The sequence below is a fragment of the Rhineura floridana genome, chromosome 3 (assembly GCF_030035675.1).
Source record: "Rhineura floridana isolate rRhiFlo1 chromosome 3, rRhiFlo1.hap2, whole genome shotgun sequence".
NCBI lineage: Eukaryota > Metazoa > Chordata > Lepidosauria > Squamata > Rhineuridae > Rhineura > Rhineura floridana.
Genome location: NC_084482.1, coordinates 203,130,328 through 203,150,528, shown reverse-complemented (window position 1 = coordinate 203,150,528; position 20,201 = coordinate 203,130,328). Strand labels below are relative to the sequence as shown.

The 20,201-nt window shown below is 45.4% G+C and overlaps 1 pseudogene; it reads right to left on the bottom strand.

Moving 5' to 3' along the window:
- Positions 1 to 3,091: 3,091 nt before the first annotated feature.
- On the bottom strand, positions 3,092 to 20,063 carry LOC133381171 (zinc finger protein 420-like; annotated as a pseudogene).
- Positions 20,064 to 20,201: the final 138 nt, after the last annotated feature.

The following is a 20,201-nucleotide window of genomic DNA, read 5'->3' as shown; positions in this document are numbered from 1 at the left end:
CAAGAGCCATATTCCAAAAGATTAGAGAAATTAAGGGGAAATTCAAACTTCTGCAATTACAGAATTCTCACTCTCCACAACTTGGCTTTTGGAAGTAAGAACTAATAGGACCCCTTTCACTGATTGGTTTCAATCAGCAGGAAATGACAAGGAAACACATTAGAAGACCCTTCTCAATGGCTAACATGCTCCCCTTTCATGGTGATTGGCTCATAGGATGCTGGAAACATTGGGACGCTACTGAGACCTGGCTTCCAAATAAGTAAGGGGTCTAAGACCCTGAGACCCTGGACAACTACACCCCTGAACTCTAGGAGGAAAGAGTCTCCACCAGCCCACCCTGCCAGCTTGTTCACTTCTGCATCTTTTTTTCAAGAATGTGGAGTAAGATGGAAGGATTCCTAACTGCGCTAGGGGAATTGGAACCTGCTGAAGTCCGCCCAGTCGAAACCCTGGTGAGGGAGTGGAATGATGAGATCACCGGGGCATTAGACCGGGTGGCTCCGAAACGTCCTCTCCCCCTGAATAGAACTCAGCGCCGTGGTATACACCATGGTTGCGTTCGCTGAGACAGGTGGTGAGACGACTAGAGCGCCAGTGGCGGAAATCCCGCTCCGAAGATGTCCGGACACAGGTTAGAGCAGCAATAGCTGCCTACCAAGTGGCAATAAGGGCAGGAAAGAAGGCTTTCTTTGCTGCCTCTATTGCGTCTGCGGAGTGCTGTCCCAGGAGGCTGTTCCAGGTGGTTCGTAGCCTGGTCGGTCCAGTTGCTCAGGAACCTTTGGAACAGTCAAAAGCCTCCTGTGACAGATTGGCAAAGCACTTCGCCGATAAAATCGAACACTTGCGGAGCTCGATCCCGTATGCCGTGGATACAGTAAGTGAACCAGAGTTAGCCAGTTGCAAGCCGGTAAATTGGGATCGGTTTCGGCTTCTCCTTTCTGAGGATGTGGACAAGGTGCTCTCGACTGTGAAGCCTACCACTTGCCTAACTGATCCATGCCCATCGTGGCTCCTAGTGAGCTGCAAAGAGAAATTGGGTGAGGGGATCAAAGCGGTGGTAAACGCATCCTTGCAAGAGGGTGTGATGCCATTAGCTTTCAAGGAGGCAATTGTAAAGCCCATCTTAAAGAAGCCCTCCTTGGATCCCCAAGTTCTTAATAACTTTCGCCCAATTTCGAATCTTCCATTCTTGGGCAAGGTCATTGAGCGAGTGGTGGCCAACCAGTTGTCAACACACTTGGATGAAACGGATTACTTGGATCCATACCAATCGGGTTTCAGGACTGGTCACAGAACTGAAACAGCCTTGGTCGCTCTGGTAGATGATATGAGGAGGGCATTAGATAGGGGAGAATTCACCTTTCTTGTCCTCCTCGATCTCTCAGCGGCTTTTGATACTGTTCACCACAGTATCCTTTTACATCGCCTGGAGGGATTGGGAATTGGAGGTACTGTATTGCAGTGGTTCCGTTCCTTTCTCTCCAATAGGTGCCAACAGGTAGCATTGGGGGAGGAGGTTTCAGACCCTTGGCCTCTCAATTGTGGTGTGCCACAGGGTTCTATCCTCTCTCCCATGCTATTTAACATTTACATGAAGCCGCTAGGGACAATCATTAGGAGATTTGGGCTGCAGTGTCACCAATATGCAGATGACACTCAGCTCTATCTCTCATTTAAATCTTTACCAGAGTTGGCTGTGGAGACCTTGTCCAAGTGCCTGGAATCCGTGAGTGGATGGATGGGAAAGAACAGGCTGAAGCTGAACCCCGATAAGACCGAGGTGCTGCTTGTGTGGGACAAGAGAAGGTTGGGAGATGTTGACCTGAAGTTCAGCGGGGTGAGTCTTCCCCTGAAGGACCAGGTCCGTAGCTTTGGGGTTGTACTTGACTCCAGGCTGTCCATGGAGGCTCAGATTTCGGCAGTGAGCCGGGCAGCCTGGTATCAACTACACCTCATACGAAGGCTGCAACCCTACCTTCCTGTTCATCAGCTCCCACTGGTAGTACATGCCCTGGTCACCTCTCGATTGGATTACTGTAATGCGCTCTACGTGGGGTTACCCTTGAAACGGTCCTGAAACTACAACTTATACAAAACGCGGCGGCTCGATTACTTACGAATAGTCGCCGCCGGGATCACATCACACCTGTGTTGTTCGATCTACACTGGCTTCCTGTTGTTTTCCAGGCCCAATTCAAGGTGTTGGTATTAACCTTTAAATCCCTATACGGTTTCGGCCCAGTTTATCTAAAGGAGCGCCTTCAACGCCACCAATTATGCCGCCCGACACGATCAGCCACACAGGGCCTTCTCTCAATCCCGCCAACAAAAACAGCTAGACTGGCGGGAACTAGAGAGAGGGCTTTCTCAGTGGTGGCCCGCACCTTCTGGAACTCCCTCCCACAAGATCTACGGCACGCCTCTTCCCTAAATGTCTTCCGCAAAGCCTTAAAGACCTGGCTCTTTCAACAGGCCTTCGGGATTTCCGGGGAGGGCTAACTGCTATGATTAAATGCCTCATGCCCTGTATTATTACTGCTTTTGCTGCTGCATTGTTCTAATTTGTAATTGTATTTATTGTATTGTGTTTTAATTTTCCATATGTAAGTCGCCTAGAGTGGCCATTGGTCAGATAGGCGACACATAAATTAAATTTATTATTATTATATTAAATGAGAGAAGACCTGGGAGACAAGGTTCAAATCCTCACTCGGCTATGAAGCTCACTGGGTGACCTTAGGTCAGTACCCGTCTCTCATCCTAACCTACCTCACAGGGTTGTAGTAAGCACAAACTGCGGAGGGGGAGAACCTTGAGCTCCGCAGAGGAAGCTAAAAGCTAACGTTAATGGGCACATAACAAACAGAAACTTAGCAGGACACGTGCAAAGCCCAGGCTTAGATTATTGGAGCAGCCGCTGCTGTTGCTCTTCAAAAAAACATCGGGTCCGCAGACCACAGTTTGGGAAGCTCTGATGTATAGTAAGGTGTTGAATACAATCTTTCAACACCCCAAGCACTTAGAAGTTTTCTCAGGATTCAGTATGACCAGTATGACTGGGGAGACCTCATCCAAGGAGGAGGCATGGCACCCTGTGGAAAATTTCATTCAAAGAAGGAGGCGTGGGGAAGATGTTAACCTGGATGTGAGCTTTGAGCTTTGGGCTGCAATTCAGAATGTAGCCTGCCTCTGAGTTCAGCTTGTGAGATGAGAAAGAATGTGAAGCAGATTAGGGAGATTAAAAAAATTCTAATTTTTTTTTTGTTTTAACTTCTATGTAACTGTCCATGTTACCTTTTTAAATGAATTTATTTTTGTATAACATAAGAGCTTTCAAGAATGCTATGGACCCTTATCTATAAATTTAGACTGCACAAGTAGATGCAACTCATCTAGTTTATTCTGGCAAGAAAATGTAAGTCTATCTTCAATTCAAGGGGAATTCTCCCTTGAATCATTTCCGGTTTGGGAAAATAAGAAGAGTCTGCTGGATCAGGCCAATGGCCCATCTAGTCCAGCATCCTGTTCTCACAGTGGCCAACCATGGGAAATCCACAAGCAGGACCCGATTGGAAAGAGCCCTCTCTCTTGCGGTTTCCTGGAATTTAGAAGCATACTGCCTCCGCCTGCCTCCAAATGATAGATCTCTATTCTATCACAACAGCCTGCTAAACTGTCACCCTGGCTCCTCTGGGCGGAAGGATGGTATATATAACTAATAAGCTACCCTGTCCCAAGGATATCCTGCCAGCTCCCTTTGGATGAAGCCCTCACTTCACCTCAATCCAGACTCTCTCCCACAATCTCCCATGATGCAGGATCCAAAATGGTGGTGGACCAGATGGGAAATCCAGAGCCAATGGGACACATGTAAAGCTGCCAGAATGCTTCACCATTAGGAACAACTCAGAAGAAAGGGTATATTCTGGAGGAAGGAGAAGCCATAAAGAGTCTTTGTTTATTTTGAAACCCTGCATGGTTCTGGAGTGACTGGCTGTACAGGCAGAAATCTCTCAGTCTCACCTGAGTGTCTGTTGGGATAACAGCTCTGTAGATTTTCTTTGGTCAGCCTTCTTTAAGGCTCTTGGGAACCTTTGACTTGGCTTCTGTTTATATTCCAGTTCCTGGTACTGACTGGTCTTCCTTAGCATCAGTGCCTTTCCAGAATCAGTACAGTTGTGCTGTGAATCCTGCTTCTATACTAGCTACATCTTTGATCCTGATTGAGCACCAGCTTAGTTGGCCACCGGGTAAGTAAAAAAGGACTTTTATAAGCTTCTTGCATGTGTGGGTGGTTTGCTTTATGTTGAGGTTCCTGTTTTTGCTAGACTTCATTTGTTGCTCCATGCATTTTTATGGTTTTTCCTCTGTTTGGGTTCCTTGATGTAAGATAGGATACACTGAATGAAGGTCTTTCCACACACTAACCATTTATATGGTTTCTCCCATATGGGTTCTTTGATGTCTGGTTTTCTGTTATTGAAGCTCATTCCACATTCCAGGCATTTATATGGTTTCTCCCTGCGTGGGTTCTTTGATGTACATCAAGGTTTTTAACAGTGCTGAAGCTTTTCCACATTCCATGCATTTATATGGTTTTGCCCATGTGGATTTTTTCATGTCTAGTAAGATTTCCCGTGTCAGTGAAGCTCTTTCCACACTCCAAGCATTTATATGGTTTCTCCCCTGTCTGGGTTCTTCCATGTACATTAAAGCTTCCTGTTGGTTGAAACTTTTTCCACACTCCATGCATTTATGCAATTTCATTTCTGTGTGAGTTCTTTCATGTTTAGTAAGATTTCCCTTATCACTAAAGCTCTTTCCACATACCATACATTTATATGGTTTCACCCTTGTGGATTCTTTGATGTCTAGTAAGATTCCCCTTATCTCTGAAGCCTTTTCCACATATCATGCATTTATATGGTTTCTCTCCTGTGTGGGTTCTTTCATGTACCGTAAGTGTTCCAGTATTTCTGAAGCTCTTTCCACACTTCATGCACATATATGGTTTCTTTCCTGTGTGGATTCTTTGATGTACATTAAGACTTTCTCTCATGTTAAAACTCTTTCCACACTCCATGCATTTATAGGGTTTCTCCCCAGTGTGGATTCTTTTGTGTTTAGTAAGATTTCCTTCTTCTCTGAAACTCTTTCCACATACCATACATTTATACGGTTTCACCCCTGTGTGGATTTTTTGATGTCTAGTAAGGCTTCCACTCTGACTGAAGGTTTTCCCACATACCATACATTTATATGGTTTCACCCCTGTGTGGGTTCTTCGATGTACAACAAAGTTTTCAACAGTGCTGAAACTTTTTCCACACTGCATACAATTATATGGCTTCACTCCTTTGTGGATTTTTTCATGTCTAGTAAGATTTCCCCCATCACTGAAGCTCTTTCCACACTCCATGCATTGATATGGTTTCTCCCCTGTGTGGATCCTTTGATGCACATTAAGATTTCCCCTCATGCTGAAACTCTTTCCACACTCCATGCATTTATATAGTTTCTCTGGTGTGTGTGTTCTTACATGAAGATTAAGGTTTTCATCACTACTGAAGCTCTTTCCACACTCCATGCATTTATGTAGTTTTATTCCTGGGTGGGTTCTTTCGTGTTTAGTAAGATTTCCCTTATCACTGAAGCTCTTTCCACATACCATACATTTATATGGTTTCTCCCCTGTGTGGATTCTTTGATGCCTAGTAAGATTTCCCTTATCTCTGAAGCTTTTTCCACATACCATACATTTGTATGGTTTCTCCCCCGTGTGGGTTCTTTCGTGTACAATAAGCTTTCCAGTATTTCTGAAGCACTTTCCACACTCCATGCATTTATATAGTTTCTTGCCTGTGTGGGTTCTTTGATGTACATTAAGATTTTCTCTCACGTGAAAGCGCTTTCCACACTCCATGCATTTATATGGTTTCTCCCCTGTGTGCGTTCTTTTATGTTTAGTAACATTTCCCTTGTCGCTGAAGCTCCTTCCACATACCATACATTTATATGGTTTCACCCCTGTATGGATTCTTTGATGTCTAGTAAGACTTCCATTCACACTGAAACTTTTCCCACACTCTATGCATTTGTATGGTTTCTCCCCCGTATGGATCCTTTCATGTGCAGTAAGCTTTCCAGTATTTCTGAAGCTCTTTCCACACTCCATGCATTTACATGGCTTCTTTTCTGTATGGGTTCTTTGATGTCTAGTAAGACTTCCTTTCATGTTGAAACTCTTTCCACATTCCAAGCATTTATAAGGTTTTTCTCCTGTGTGGGTTCTTTCATGTTTAGTAAGATTTCCTTTATCGCTGAAGCTTTTTCCACATACCATACATTTATAAGGTTTCATCCCTGTATGGATTCTTTGATGTCTAATAAGACTTCCATTCACACTGAAGCTTTTCCCACACTCTATGCATTGAAATGGTTTTGCCCCTGTGTGGATTCTTTGATGTACATTAAGATTTCCTCTCATGTTGAAGCTCTTTCCACAGTCCATGCATTTATATGGGTTCTCCACTGTGTGGGCTCTGCAACGTTTATTTAATACAGATTTACCTTTGAATATTTCCCCATACACTAGACGCTTTTTCTGTTGCTTTCCATTGTGATCTGGATTCAGGAGTTCATGCATGTCAGCACCCTGAGAATGAGAAGATTTCTTCCTCCCATTCTTTAATTGGTTTCCCTCTCCCCTATTTTGTCTCCTTTGATTTAAAAGCATCTCTTTTTCCACTTCATGGGTTGTTTCCAATGGTTCCCTATAGTTTTTATTGTCTTGCTTATCACCTGCTTGGAGAAAAAAAGAAAAAAATTGGTTAGGGCTTCATCAAGGATTTGTTTTTTCCAGACTTCCAAGAGTGTTCCCTCTTCTCTCTGTTGAAACCTATGTCACCTATGAATATGTTACTCAATAACATGAATTCCTTTCTGGTTCATTTCCTACTTGATTTCACAAGGGATATGTGTGTGTGTGCGTGCGTGCGTGCGTGCATGCACACATGTGGGTTTTTTTCTTTCTCTGATAAAACTGTGAAATCAGGTTCCACCAGGTTATGTAAAAGGGGGAAATGGAACTGCAGCCAGGCTAGGGAAAGAAGAAACACACTAAACTGGAAAAGGATAATTGTTTCCTGGATTCTATTAAATGGGCATCAATCAAAAGAATAGATGGTCAGAATCAACAGCAGTTATGTGGTCCAAAAGAGAGTGCAGCTAATGGAGAATTCTGTGGATCCTAAGTGGGCTGCAATTAAAAGTGTAGATGGTCAGATACAAAGGAGTGACTCCCCATCCAAGACCTACACAACACAAGGTTCCAGTGCTGTAAGGGAAATGCCTCACCAGCTAACATCCAGCAGGTTTAATCTTAACTCCCTAGGCCCTGCACCCATTCTTCTGAAATTTTGTAGCTTTCTTTTCTAGGGGCATCTCCACCATGCGTACCATTTTCATACTAAAATCACTGCTCACAAAGCCACAGGGAGGCAAGCAAACCCCTGAAAGTTTTCTCCCCTTGCAATCAATTTGAAAATATTATAGATGGTTCCTTACATTAAACTTTAAAAATGCACACATACACTGGACCTATTTTCCTGCATTTTTGCAGACTTTATCCACTCTCAAGAGGGTATTATGACTACACATTTCATCTGATCCTGTCAAAATGGAAAAAGTTATAGCCTTTTAAAAATGTATCATTTTTTTTTTAAATCCCGTAACAGCAATTGGATGAGGCACATCCTGCTGTTTTTCCAAAATAAGATTTGGACCCAGACTGAATCAGGCAGCCTCCGTAGTGCTCCAGGCTGAAACAGGCTGTTTTCTGAGGCACCAAATCTGGGACCAAACCAAATTTTGTGGTTGGTAGACACTCCGAAAGGCATCTCCAATAATCCCTGATGATTGGCCATCCTGGTTGCAGCAATGGCAGTTGGAGTCCAATAACCTCTGGGGGGCCACAGATTCCCCACCCGTGCTTTACGGGGACTAGTGATGGGGATTGGCACTTGGGACATGTTCGCCCAGAGAATTCACAGCCTTGTGGACCAGACTGTCCTTGGTGAGATTAAACATAGAACATATTAACCGAGGAATTCCCCCTGCCCCCAAGACCTGGTCCCACCACAAACTGAAGCACGTACCTGCTGATCTCTCCTCTTCCTCACAGCCCCAGGCAAACGGACCATCTCCTTCTGCCAGCCAGGAAATGAGATCTAGTTTGGGAATTTCTTGCAAGGAAAGAGAGAGGCTAATGACTTCAAAATATTAAGGCATTTCAAGGCTTTGACCCCCTCTCAAAAGCCAAGAGTGGGGGAAATTAACATCAGCTCAGTTCAAGCAGCACCAGCTGTTTCTAATTTTGGGCACTGTGCCTACAGAGGACAACCAGATGCCTCTGGGAAGCCCAAGATGACTATAACCCTCTTCTGCTCCCCCAGCAACTGATATTCAAAGGCAAGCTGCCTTCGATCCTGGAGGTAGCATATAGTCATCATGCCTTGGATATCCTTCATAATCTTTTATAACCATCTAATTTGGTAGGCATCAACAAAACCTGGTAGCACCAAATTGCAGAGCTGAAATATTTAAAAAGCCATTCCTATAGTCTGTCCTCAGTCTGCCATCATTCAGTTTCACTGGATGAGCAGAAGTTCTAATATTATGAGTGAGGGAGAAAAAATCTTAAAACACACACACAGAGACGTTTTAACCTCGTTGGGGGAGTTGTTTCTGCCTCTGAATGTACTGGTTGCCTTTTTCTGCACCTTTTCCAGTTCTACAATATCCTTTTTACGTGCGGCAAGCAAAAGTATACAGAGTATTTCAAGTGTGGTTGTGTCACAGGTTTGTATAACCAAGTAAAGAAGCACCAGTCCTAGCAGAGGTCATGGGAAGACTCACAACTTTCATCTCTCCATTGTGAAAATTGGCCACTTATCCCTTCTCTATGCTCAGGGTCAGCTCCACATTTTGGGTGTTCTTGCTCTATTACATTTATTTGTTTAAGAATCCCTCCCTTCCTGTAAAACATTTTTATGTGATTTAACAATAAAAGCAAAAGAATAAACAAAATACATAGACAGAAAATAATTTCATATAGAAAAACAAGCTTCTCAACAGGAAGGCAAAACCATCACATTTATCCTGTTTGTGAAGGAAGAAAACAAGGAAGTATTGCATTCACATCAGTGAGAAGTGACTTAACTTTGCAAGCATCACATTCCCCCAAAATGGCATTTTACATTTTTCCAAATAGTGTCAGCCAAATGCAGGTCCAGCAGACTGTGGCACAGGAAGGCATCTCCAGAGCACTCGGCATGACCATCCGTTTCCACACTGGCGCCTCTACAGTGCAGTGATGAATACCAAGAGGAGGAATGCAACCCATCAAGCATCTATCAATCATGGAAAAGCATCCTTACCAAGGGAGATGACATTCCCATAATTCTCCAGCATGACTTCCTTGTAGAGATCACGTTGGCCTGGGAAGAGGAGATCCCACTCCGTCTTGGTGAAATACACAGCCACTTCCTCAAAGGACACCAGCTGCTGAAAGAAAAAGACAGAATCTCTACTCAGAAATAAATTCCTACGTTCATACAAATCTCTGCACATCTGATGGTGCTCCCAGTTTGAAAGGAGATGTGATGCCTTGATCACCTTGACATCTCGAAGCAACAAAAATGAAGGGACAGAGGCCTATTTCTTCCAGATCTCCCACCACCGACACAGAGGAAGGCATCCACGCTGGGCCTCTGCGATGATCCCTCCTTTACCTGAGATGGGTGAACGGCAGCTCTTTCCATGCCACCACAAGGAAGCGACAGACCAGACTGGGCCTGTGTTGCCATTGCTCTGCCTGTGGGAGAGACAAAGGAAGGGTAAACCACGTCAACTCCGGGACTCCTACTGCTGTGCTGCAAAGAGAGAAGAGACTGGGTCTGGGACTAGATGAGAAGTGGAGTTGTTCATGCACCAGTGGAGGAGAAACAGGGAGGAGATGGCAAGTCTTTCACCCTTTGTACACATTTGGGTTTCGTAGCTTTCAAGATTATAAGGCGTCACAACTTTTGGAGCACATAAATACATAGCATTTCACTTTTCCCTCCTCCCTGAATTTATTCCAGATTGTTCTCTATGCCTGACATCTTGGTCCCATATCATCGCCAGTCCTGATTCAACAAAGCCTTCTCTGCCCACCAGCGGCAGCTGGTGCCCACTGGAAGAGGCAGGGCCACTCACGGGGGGAGGGGTGGCCAATGAGGTCACAGGGGCACAGCCAAGTTCTGGTTTTCTCCCCATCTTCCTTCCTTGCCAAGAAACTGTGGACATGTAAGCATTAGTTTTACAAATGGAAATGGACTGCCTTCAAGTCGATCGCGACTTATGGCGACCCTATGAATAGGGTTTTCACGGTAAGCGGTATTCAGAGGGGATTTACCATTGCCTTCCTCTGAGGCTGAGAGGCGGTGACTGGCCGAAGTTCAGCCAGTGAGCTTCATGGCTGTGTGGGGATTCGAACCCTGGTCTCCCAGGTCATAGTCCAGCACTCTAACCACTATGCCACACTGGCTCTCTAGTTTTACAAATAGCACCTAACTAAATTGAAAAGTGTCTTACTTTGGTTCAGAAGGGATCGCTGCTGTCACAATTCCTAGTGTGGGTTCATGCCACAATGACTGTACATTACTCAGAGGTATGCCCCACTAGATATCATGGCGATTGCTCCCTAATAGGTACGTACAGAATTGCAACAAAAATGGTTTAAGTAAAAAACATTTATTGTACAAAGAGAAGACTCAGTCTTTCCAATGGTGCTCACACAAATAGGCGGGACAATGAAATAAAATAAGCAAATGGTAAGGCTGATCAGGGAAGCAAACAGTCTTCCAGAAACGTACTGTGTGGGTGTGACCTTCAAGGAAACAGCTCTGAGCATGCTCAGAATAGATAAGGGGGTCCCAAACTGTGGTTTGAGCTTCATTCTGGTGGTCCATGGTGTGTCTCCATTGGATATTCATACTGATTTTTAATTGTATTGCTTCTTTTATTTCTTAGATTGTATCACAATTCGAATTGAATTCAACTGAACTGATTTCAAATTGTAACACAACAAAATGCAAGATAAGAAATAAAAGCAGCAATACAAATGTAATTAAAAACCATACAGCATCTAGCATATTACAATTGCTATATCAGGAAGAAAAATAAGTAAATGTTCAAGCCAAGACCCTCAGCAATTTTCAAGTGGCTCATGACAGAAAGTCTGGGAACCATTGGAATCCTTGGAAATCATTGGAATCCAACCATCTTGGATCCTGACACCTGTGGACATCCCTGTCCTGCTTGCTGGTTCACTGGGGCGGGGGCAGCAGTAACAGCAGCAGCCGGAGTAGCAGCCGCCTCACCTCGGCACGCTCTTCTCCTTGTTCATCCACCAGCCAGGGGCTCCCTGGTTGGCAAGGAGCGGCAGATGCACCAACTGGGAGGCCTGATGGAGGTGGCGGGAGTAGCAGCAGCCCCTGTTCAGTCGCAGCCAGTCCGGGAGGGAGCACTGGCGGCACTGGGGGGGGGCTGGCGGCAGGCAGGAAGACTGAGACGGTGCTCGAGGGCTCTCTGAGCAAATACACCAACCTAATCCAAGGCTGGCAAAGCAGGTACTTCATACTGCGTGAAGAGGAAAATGAAGGTCTCTCGTCTCTAAGTTACAAAATGGAGGACGGCGTTTTGGGGAGTCATGAAGACCAGGTCTTGAAAAAGCTGAAGAAGAGCCAATTTGTGTCCTTTCAAATTGAGACTGTTTTGCCTTCGGAGCAGAGCATATCTAGTATAAAAAAACTGGCTGCATGTGGTTCTCTTATCGTGACACATTTACATGTTTTTCCTTTTGTTTTAATAATGTTACTTGTCATTTAATTTTGAGAATTGCATTATTGTATTGATGTATTATGATGTGTTATATTTGTGTTTTTGTAAGCCGCCTTGAGGGCCTTTTGGCCATAAGGCGGGGTATAAATTTAATATTGGCTAAGTGGCGCAGAGTACCAATTGGCCAGATGACAGGAGACTGACAGATATGCACGTCTTAAGCTCACATGGAAGTATAAAACAAGTGGCTTTGAGATTTTGGGGTGTTTTTTTTTTATTATTGCTTGATATTCTGCTTGGAAGGGCTGTGTCCCAGTAGCCCTAGTGGAAGAGCCTCAACTGTTCCTGACTGGCTGGGGCTGATGGGATTTGGTGGCCAATAATGTTGGTCAGTGAAGCATGCTGTGAGACTCACAGACAGGGTTTTTAGCAGAGAGAGAGAAACCTGAAGCAGAAGGGTTAAGCTGAAAGAACAGAGCGCCAGGTTTGCCAAGGTCAGAAGCTGGCTGGGAAGTAGATAAGGGAACATCTTGCTGTGTCTCAGAGTGTGGGGGAAATGTCTGTGAAGAGAGAACTGTGTCTAATGTCTTTGCCTAGTAAAGACTCGTACAAGAAACTTGCCTGGCCTATCTTATTCCTGTTCTAAACGGCTCTTGGATTCCATCCCTGTATGATCTATACATGCACACACGCAACAAATAACTCCTAACTGATAGCCCTGTCCTCCATGAATTTGCCTAATCCTCTTTCAAAGCCATCCAAGTTGGTGGCCATCACTGTGTCTTGTGGATGCAAACTCCAGAATCTTAACTTGTCTGAGCAGAAGACTGCGGCATATGCAAAAATGGAAAGGTTTCTCCCAAAGGTTGCCATATAAGGGCACCACAAAGGTAAGGACGGGGGGAGGGAGAACTCTTTTGTGACTGACAGGGCTGGCTTCTAATCAGAGGGAATGATTTTACCAGGGCTCTCCAATCACATAGTGCTTTGCGAAAGGGATATTGCAATATTGTATCACCTTCTTCCTGTGTAGTACCATTTGCTAGCTCTACTAGTAGTGCCTGCTTGGAAAATGCTGGCGATTCATGTCCTTCTGCCTCTGTGACACACATCCACTCCCGTCCAATCAGCTTTGGTCTTAGTTTCTGTGACTTTTTGTGACGGAGCAGAAAACAAGCCTAAAGCCACAGATGGAACCATACGGGATGGGGCCATTTCAGCCTCCAGATCTCACCTAAACCCCAAAGGAAAAAAGGAACAAAATTTGGGAAGGGAGACTTAGTGAGTGTCAAGCGTACATCAGCTAGGAGGGTGAAGCCACAAGTCACAACCAGGGGAAACCACAGCCTGATGGATCACCCTCAATATGTTACAACACAAGATGAAGAATTCTCCAGGCAATCTGTCCCCGCCCCCAATATCCAAGCAAGAAGTGGTCCCATCACAAACTGAAGTTCATACCTGCTGATCTCTCCCCTTCTTCACAGCCCTGGAGAAATGAGTCACCTCTTCCTTCCAGCCAGGAGATGAGGTCTGGCTTGGGGATTTCTTTCAGGGAAACAGACAGGCTAATCACTACAAAACATTCAGCCATTTTAAGTCCACCCATTGCTCTGACCCCCTCCCAAAATCAAAGCATAGGGAAAATTAACATCTTCTATATCCTACAGATGAATGCGACAGGGACATGTGAACCCAGCAGAATCTTTCTGGCAATGAATGTACATTAAGTTCACTGGCACTGTGGAAGCAGTGCCATCTATTTATAGTTTGGGCATATGTTGATACTGGTTTAACATTTCCATAGCGGCCAGCGAGAGGCCTCTGGAGATGCCTTATCATCCATCAATTTATCTAGTCATCTGTTAAAGCCGTCTAATTTTGTGATCATCACTAAAATCATGCAGCAACAAATTTATTGCTCAGTGTCAGCTCCAGATTTTGGAGGGCCCTAGAGCAAGCTGCCCCAAATTGGCTCTGCATCCTTGCTAATGTCACCACCTGCCCATTCATTCATTCATTCATTCATTCATTCATTCATATCCTGCCCTTCCTCCCAGCAGGAGCCCAGGGTGGCAAACAAAAGCACTAAAAACACTTTAAAACATCATAAAAACAGACTTAAAAATATATTAAAACAAAACATCTTTAAAAACATTTTTTTAAAAAAGGCTTAAAAACATATTAACAAGCAATTCCAACACAGACGCAGCCTGGGATAAGGTCTCTACTTAAAAGGCTTGTTGAAAGAGGAAGGTCTTCAGCAGGTGCCCAAAAGATAACAGAGATGGCGCCTGTCTAATATTTAAGGGGAGGGAATTCCAAAGGGTAGATGCTGCCGCACTAAAGTCCGTTTCCTATGTTGTGCTGAACAGACCTCCTGATAAGATAGTATCTGCAAGAGGCCCTCATCTGCAGAGCTCAGTGATTGACTGGGTATATAAGGGGTAAGACGGTCTTTCAGGTATCCTGGTCCCAAACAGTACAGTAGGGCCCCACCCTCCTGGCCAACCTTCCGGGGACCATGTGCCATTGGCAGGCAAAACTGGACAAAGCGTTGAGTGAGAATTTTACCTTTGTACGATAGGCTTGTGTTTTCTCCATACTAACACACCAACCTCACTCCTCCTTCCAGACAAACAAGAGGCAGTATCAGTGTTCAAAGCGACCTTGCAACCAGGCAAAAAGGTGGCAAAGGGCGAGGGGTGTGGCTTGGGAGGGGCGAATCCCAAGGGCCAGAGAGACCGGCCTAGAGGGTCAGATTTGGCCCCCACCCTAAGGCTCCCTATCCCTGATACCCACACATTACACTATTATTTGTTTATTTATTACATTTCTACCCTGCCTTTCTTTTCATGATTGAAACCCAAGGCGGCTTACATATGGTTCCCAGGCGGTCTCCCATCCAGGCACTGACCAGACCTGACCATGCTTAGCTTCAGCAGGGAGCTGGCGTCATGTGCCTTCAGACCACAGCCTGGGTACACTAGCATCTACGTCGGACAGCTATGCTTAAGTCTTTCACCGTAACATGTAGTTTCGACACACTTTTTTTATAGGGCCCTTGTCCTGCGGCTCTCAGCCGAGGGGGAGCATCCTGAGCACAAGATGTTGGCCTATAAGGCATTAATGGAGTATGCCAGCTACTGACAGAGAAGAAGAGTGTGGTGGCTGGATGGCTTCAACAAAATGCATCTCTAAATCCACTGGACACACAACTAGCGCTACTGCGGATCAACCTTTTCTGGATTATCCTCAGGATGAGGATGTTGCCCCGTTGTTGTTTTTACGGGTGTTGTGTGGGGATGGAATGATTGCAGGTGCTTCCTGGTGAGAGGAGTGTATAGTTTTGCCCTACCTTTTGGTGACAGTGTAAGTTGGGGAGGCAGCAGCAGAAGTGGGCGTGATGATGCTACCTGTACACATGTGCTTGTTTATTTGGGGGGGGGGGCTGGTTGCCTCGGTCGTATTTCTGTGCGTTGATCTGCCAGCAGCTATTGTGATTGCTGGGTTAGTTGCTTTGGTTTATTCTGCTGTTTAAGATCTTTTAAAATGTTTTGTATCATTCTACATGCACAATTTTTAATACTGTAAACCGCTTAGAGACTTCTTTTGAAAGATGAAGAGAGATACAAAATAAATAAATAAATAAATAAAGGATTAAATCCCTAAAGTCCCCAACAGGAGTCTAAAGACTACCACCTCATCTGTCCTGAGCTGCAGGAGGAGAACAGCGAAAAATCATCGGTGACAAGTGACTTAACTTTGCAAGCCTCATCTCTCCAAAAATGGCATTGTACATTTTTCAAAATGGTCTCAGCACAGGTCCAGCAGTGTGGCATAAGAAGCACAAGGGCCGCCTCTCCCCTTATGAACCAACCCAGACCCTGCATTCAGCATCTGAGGCCCGTCTTTGTGTGCCTTCTCTAAGGGAGGTGCAGAGGATGGTGACACGAGACTGGGCCTTCTCAGTGGTGGCCCCCTGCTTATGGAACGCTTTGCCCAGTGAGGCACACCTGGTGCCATCATTATCTATGTTTAGGTGCCAGGCAAAAACATTCCTCTTCTCCTAGGCATTCAGCGCTTAATTTTTGAGACGGCGTTTGACATTGTAGTGTCTTTTAGGGAAGTGGGTTGTTCCACCATCTTATCCATGTATTGTGTGTTTTAAAAACTTATTTGTATTTTATATTGATTTTAATATTTTTATTGTATGTTGCTTTGGGTTCATTTTTATGAAGAAAAGCAACTAATAAATTTAATGAATAATAAATAATGTCCAGCACACATGGCCCAGCCACCCATTTCCACACTGGCATCACTATGTCCAGGAATGGATGGATAGATAGAACAACTCATCCTTTTCATCATCTATCAACCAAGGAAAATCTATCCTTACCCAGAGAGACCACATTCCCATAATTCGCCCACATGACTTCTTTGTAAAGATCTCTTTGGCCCGGATCTAGGAGATCCCACTCCCCCTTGGTGAAATACACAGCTACCTCCTCAAAGGACACCAGCCACTGAAAGAAAAAGATAAAGAGTGTCTGCTCAGAAATAAACTCCTACATACATCAAAATCTCTTGTGTATTTAATAGAGCTCTTACTTATTCATTGCCTTCCACATATGTCTCAAGACAATGTACAAGATATAATAAAGGCAGATAAAACAATTAAAAACAGCACCAAAAAAACCCAGCACAGGATGAATTTAAAAACAATGTCCATGGAAGAAGACTATTCAGCTAGCCAGGAAAGCTTTGTGGTTGTATTTTCATTTTTCTGCAGGACTGAAGATGTCATGAGAGAGACACAGTCGAGTTCGCAGCCTTACTTGGTCAACCCGACATCTTGTAAGACCAAAAGGGAAAGAGTCATGTTCCCTGCAGACCTCCCACTGCCAACAAAGGGGATCCTTTTCTTACCCATGGGGACTGAACAGCAGCTCTTTCCATTCCATCACAAGGAAGTGATGATCCAGATTGTGCCTCTGGTGCCATTGCTCTACCTACGGGGGAGATGAAGGAGGAGTAAACCAGGCCACGTCTGTTCCCATCGTGGACTGCAAATGGAGTCTGGGACCAGGTGAGAAGTGCAGCCATCCATGTCCCAACTTGTGTGTGCGTGTGTGGGGAGACAGGTGACGGCAAAATAAATGGCATTTAATTTCCCCCTTAATTTATTCTACATTGTTCTATCTGTCTGAGAAGGTCTTTTCTCACCACCCCACAATCAATCCAGGTACATCGTCTCCACTCCTGCTTCTCCAAAGCCTCCAGTTACTGTCAAGCCTAGTGGGGAAAAGTAAAAGCTTTCCCACCTGCACAGGGACAAAAGAAGCTGCCTGAGACCAAAGTGGGGGAAATTGATGTCAAATTTGAGGATATTCACAAAATTTACCTGGGGTTGCCCACAACTCTGAATGTCTACCATTTAACAGATTTTGATTATTTGCAGTTAACATACACCCACCAAAATGCATTGTTGGCAAAATGAAAAATTATCCTTCCCTATAATATGAGCTAGAGCCAGGGTGGTGTAGTGGTTGGAGCATTGGACTATGACCTGGGAGACCAGGGTTCAAATACCCACACAGCCATGAAGCTCACTGGGTGACCTTGGGCCAGTCACTGCCTTTCAGCCTCAGAAGAAGGCTGTCAGCTCTACACTGCATCAGCAGTGTCAGGGGGGGCTGGAAATTCCTGGGTCTTTGTCAGGGAAGGAAAGTCCTTAGCCAGCAGTCGGGTTGTAAATCTGCCAGGCCTATCCGAAGCGTACTTGCCGAGTCAGAAGTCCAGAAGCGAGGTCAGTGGAGGTCCGGGATCAATTGCCAAGGAGGTCAGTCAAAGAGATGCTGCAGGGAAACTAGGTCTACACAAAGCCACGCCTGACGTTGCAGTCAGCAACAAGCTGCAGCCAAGGTGTGCCTTATAAAGAGCAGGATGGACAGCAGGTGTGAGCCCTCCGCGTTTGGGCCTTAAGGAGACAGGCCTGCCTCTCTTCTGCCTGACCTTCTGCTGTCTACGTTCTGCAGGTGAGGGGGGAGTATCCTGTTCACTGTCTGTGTCTGGCTGCAGGGCCTCTGCTGTCCCTGGGGTGCTCTGCAGCTGAGGGGCAGAAGGAGCTGGATTCTCAGGAGGCTCCTCCATGTCTCCTGCTGCTCCTGGGTCTGCTGCTGTTACTCCCGAGTCGTCCTCATCTGAGGAGTCCTCTGACGGGGCCATGACAAAGGCACTGGTAAACCACCTCTGAATACCGCTTACCATGAAAACCCTATTCATAGGGTCGCCATAAGTTGGAATCGACTTGAAGGCAGTCCATTTGTTTTGTCATAATATGGGCAGATCATTATTAATTACATTTTCATTCTCGTCCCAGGAGTTCAGGGTGGCACCCAGGATCATGTCCCCTTTTTCTTCACAACAACCCAGTAAGATAGGCTGGGAGGAGTGGGCTACTGACCCAATCAGGGGTGTAGTCGTCCAGAAACTTAGGGGGTCTTAGATCCCTTACTTTTTTGGGAGCAGGATCCCAGCTAGGCTCCTGTGTCTCCAGCATCTTATAAACCAATCAGAATGAGAGTGTGTTACCCACTAAGAACCTTCTAAAATGCTTCCTTGTCCTTTCGATTGGAGCCAATCAGAATGAAAGGAGGTGAGTCAGTCACTGAGAAGACTCTTCTCAGCTACTAACCCACCCCCCTTTCATGCTGATTGGCTCCTAGGAATGTCTGCTATGGTGGGAGAGATTGTGTGTGGGAAGGACTAAGAAGTGTAGAGATGATGATGGAAAACAAGCAAGTGAATTAGGGTGTGTGGCTGTGAGGGGGCGTGGCATGAGTGCAGATTTCATTCTCGGTCTTGTCCAGTCTAACCCCAACACTCTGACCACTACACCACACAGACTCTCACCCTGGCCCACCCTACAGGGCTCTCATGAGGACTACTAGGATATTCTACATGGATTTTCATTATCACTGTGAGGAACTCATGCTCTGAATGTTCTAAGGCAACTGTAAGGCTAGGCAAGTGCAAGGCTGTCACCAGCAGCTGCCAAGCCTGGAAAAGAAGCACGATCCATCCTGTGGGTTTTATCTTCACTGCCACAGCAGAGAGTCTAACCGAACGCTCAAGAGGACATATGGAAATGTCCTCCTCGCGGAGCAGCAAGTCCAGTCTTGAGGCATTTATTTTCTTTTGTCTCTGCCCTGAAACCTGTAGCTTTAGAGCCTGGTCAGTTTCAACACCCATCTTCTCCTTGCCAGCCAAGTAAAAGGGAAACTTACTACCTTTTCTAAAGCTGGAAATTTACAGATGGCTCTTACAGCTCTGCACAGAAAACCAGCACAGCTATTGCCCCCTCCCTGCCCAAGAAAGGCTGTTTCCATCAAGACAACCTCATAGCCCATTTGGACTGGCTAAAACTCCAGGAAGGACTGGCAGGAAGATCATGCCACTTAAACCCCTGCACTTTAGGGACCACTTTCCACCTGGATTCACTTGGACGGGGTGGGGTTTGGGGGTTCTTTCACGATCTTCTTTGAAGCCGCCCTTGGAGATCAACCCAGTCTGCAAGTGACACCTTCTCTGTGGCAGCCCCTAAACTGACGTGCGTCTGGTACCTTCATTATACAGGTTTCCTAGTTATGCTGAAGATGCATCTTGGCCCTTGACATTTGAGAGAGAGGCATATTTTAGGACCCTCTCTAGCTATGAACGTAATCTGCTTTAAACTGTTTTCAGTATTGTACTTTCTATTGTGAAGGGCAGGTAATACAACAATAATAATAATAAAAGTAGGAGGATCGGGAAGGGCATCTTGGAGCATTGGTTGGGTGGCCGATGAGAGGAAAAAGCTCTCTTTGAACCTCCCCACTTTTCTGCGTGCACACAAACACGCCCACCCTGTTCATAAAACAAGGCGGGCTGAGTTGATCTTTGGGGCGGGTGAGACTTCAAAAAGAATCGCGCAATAAACAGGCAGCTGTTTGGAGCCCCCTTTGCAGCTGGATTTGGGTACATGAGCCTCCCACCTACGATAATTTCCCTCCCCAAAGCCTCCCATATCGCCAGTGCAGCACCTTTTATCTCCTTATTCCGACCTCTGCATGCATCAGCCTCGCTCCCAGCTCACCAAGCATCTTTTCCAAACATAAAACCGAGGTGCGTTCATTATCGTCTTCCCCACTATTAACATTTCCTGCCTCTCTAGGAACGACAGCGCAGTTCATTTAACCCTTGGAGGGCAGCATCTCTTTACCTGTGAACCAACGTTGCCACTGCACTCTTTCAAAAAACTTAGTTCCAGCTGT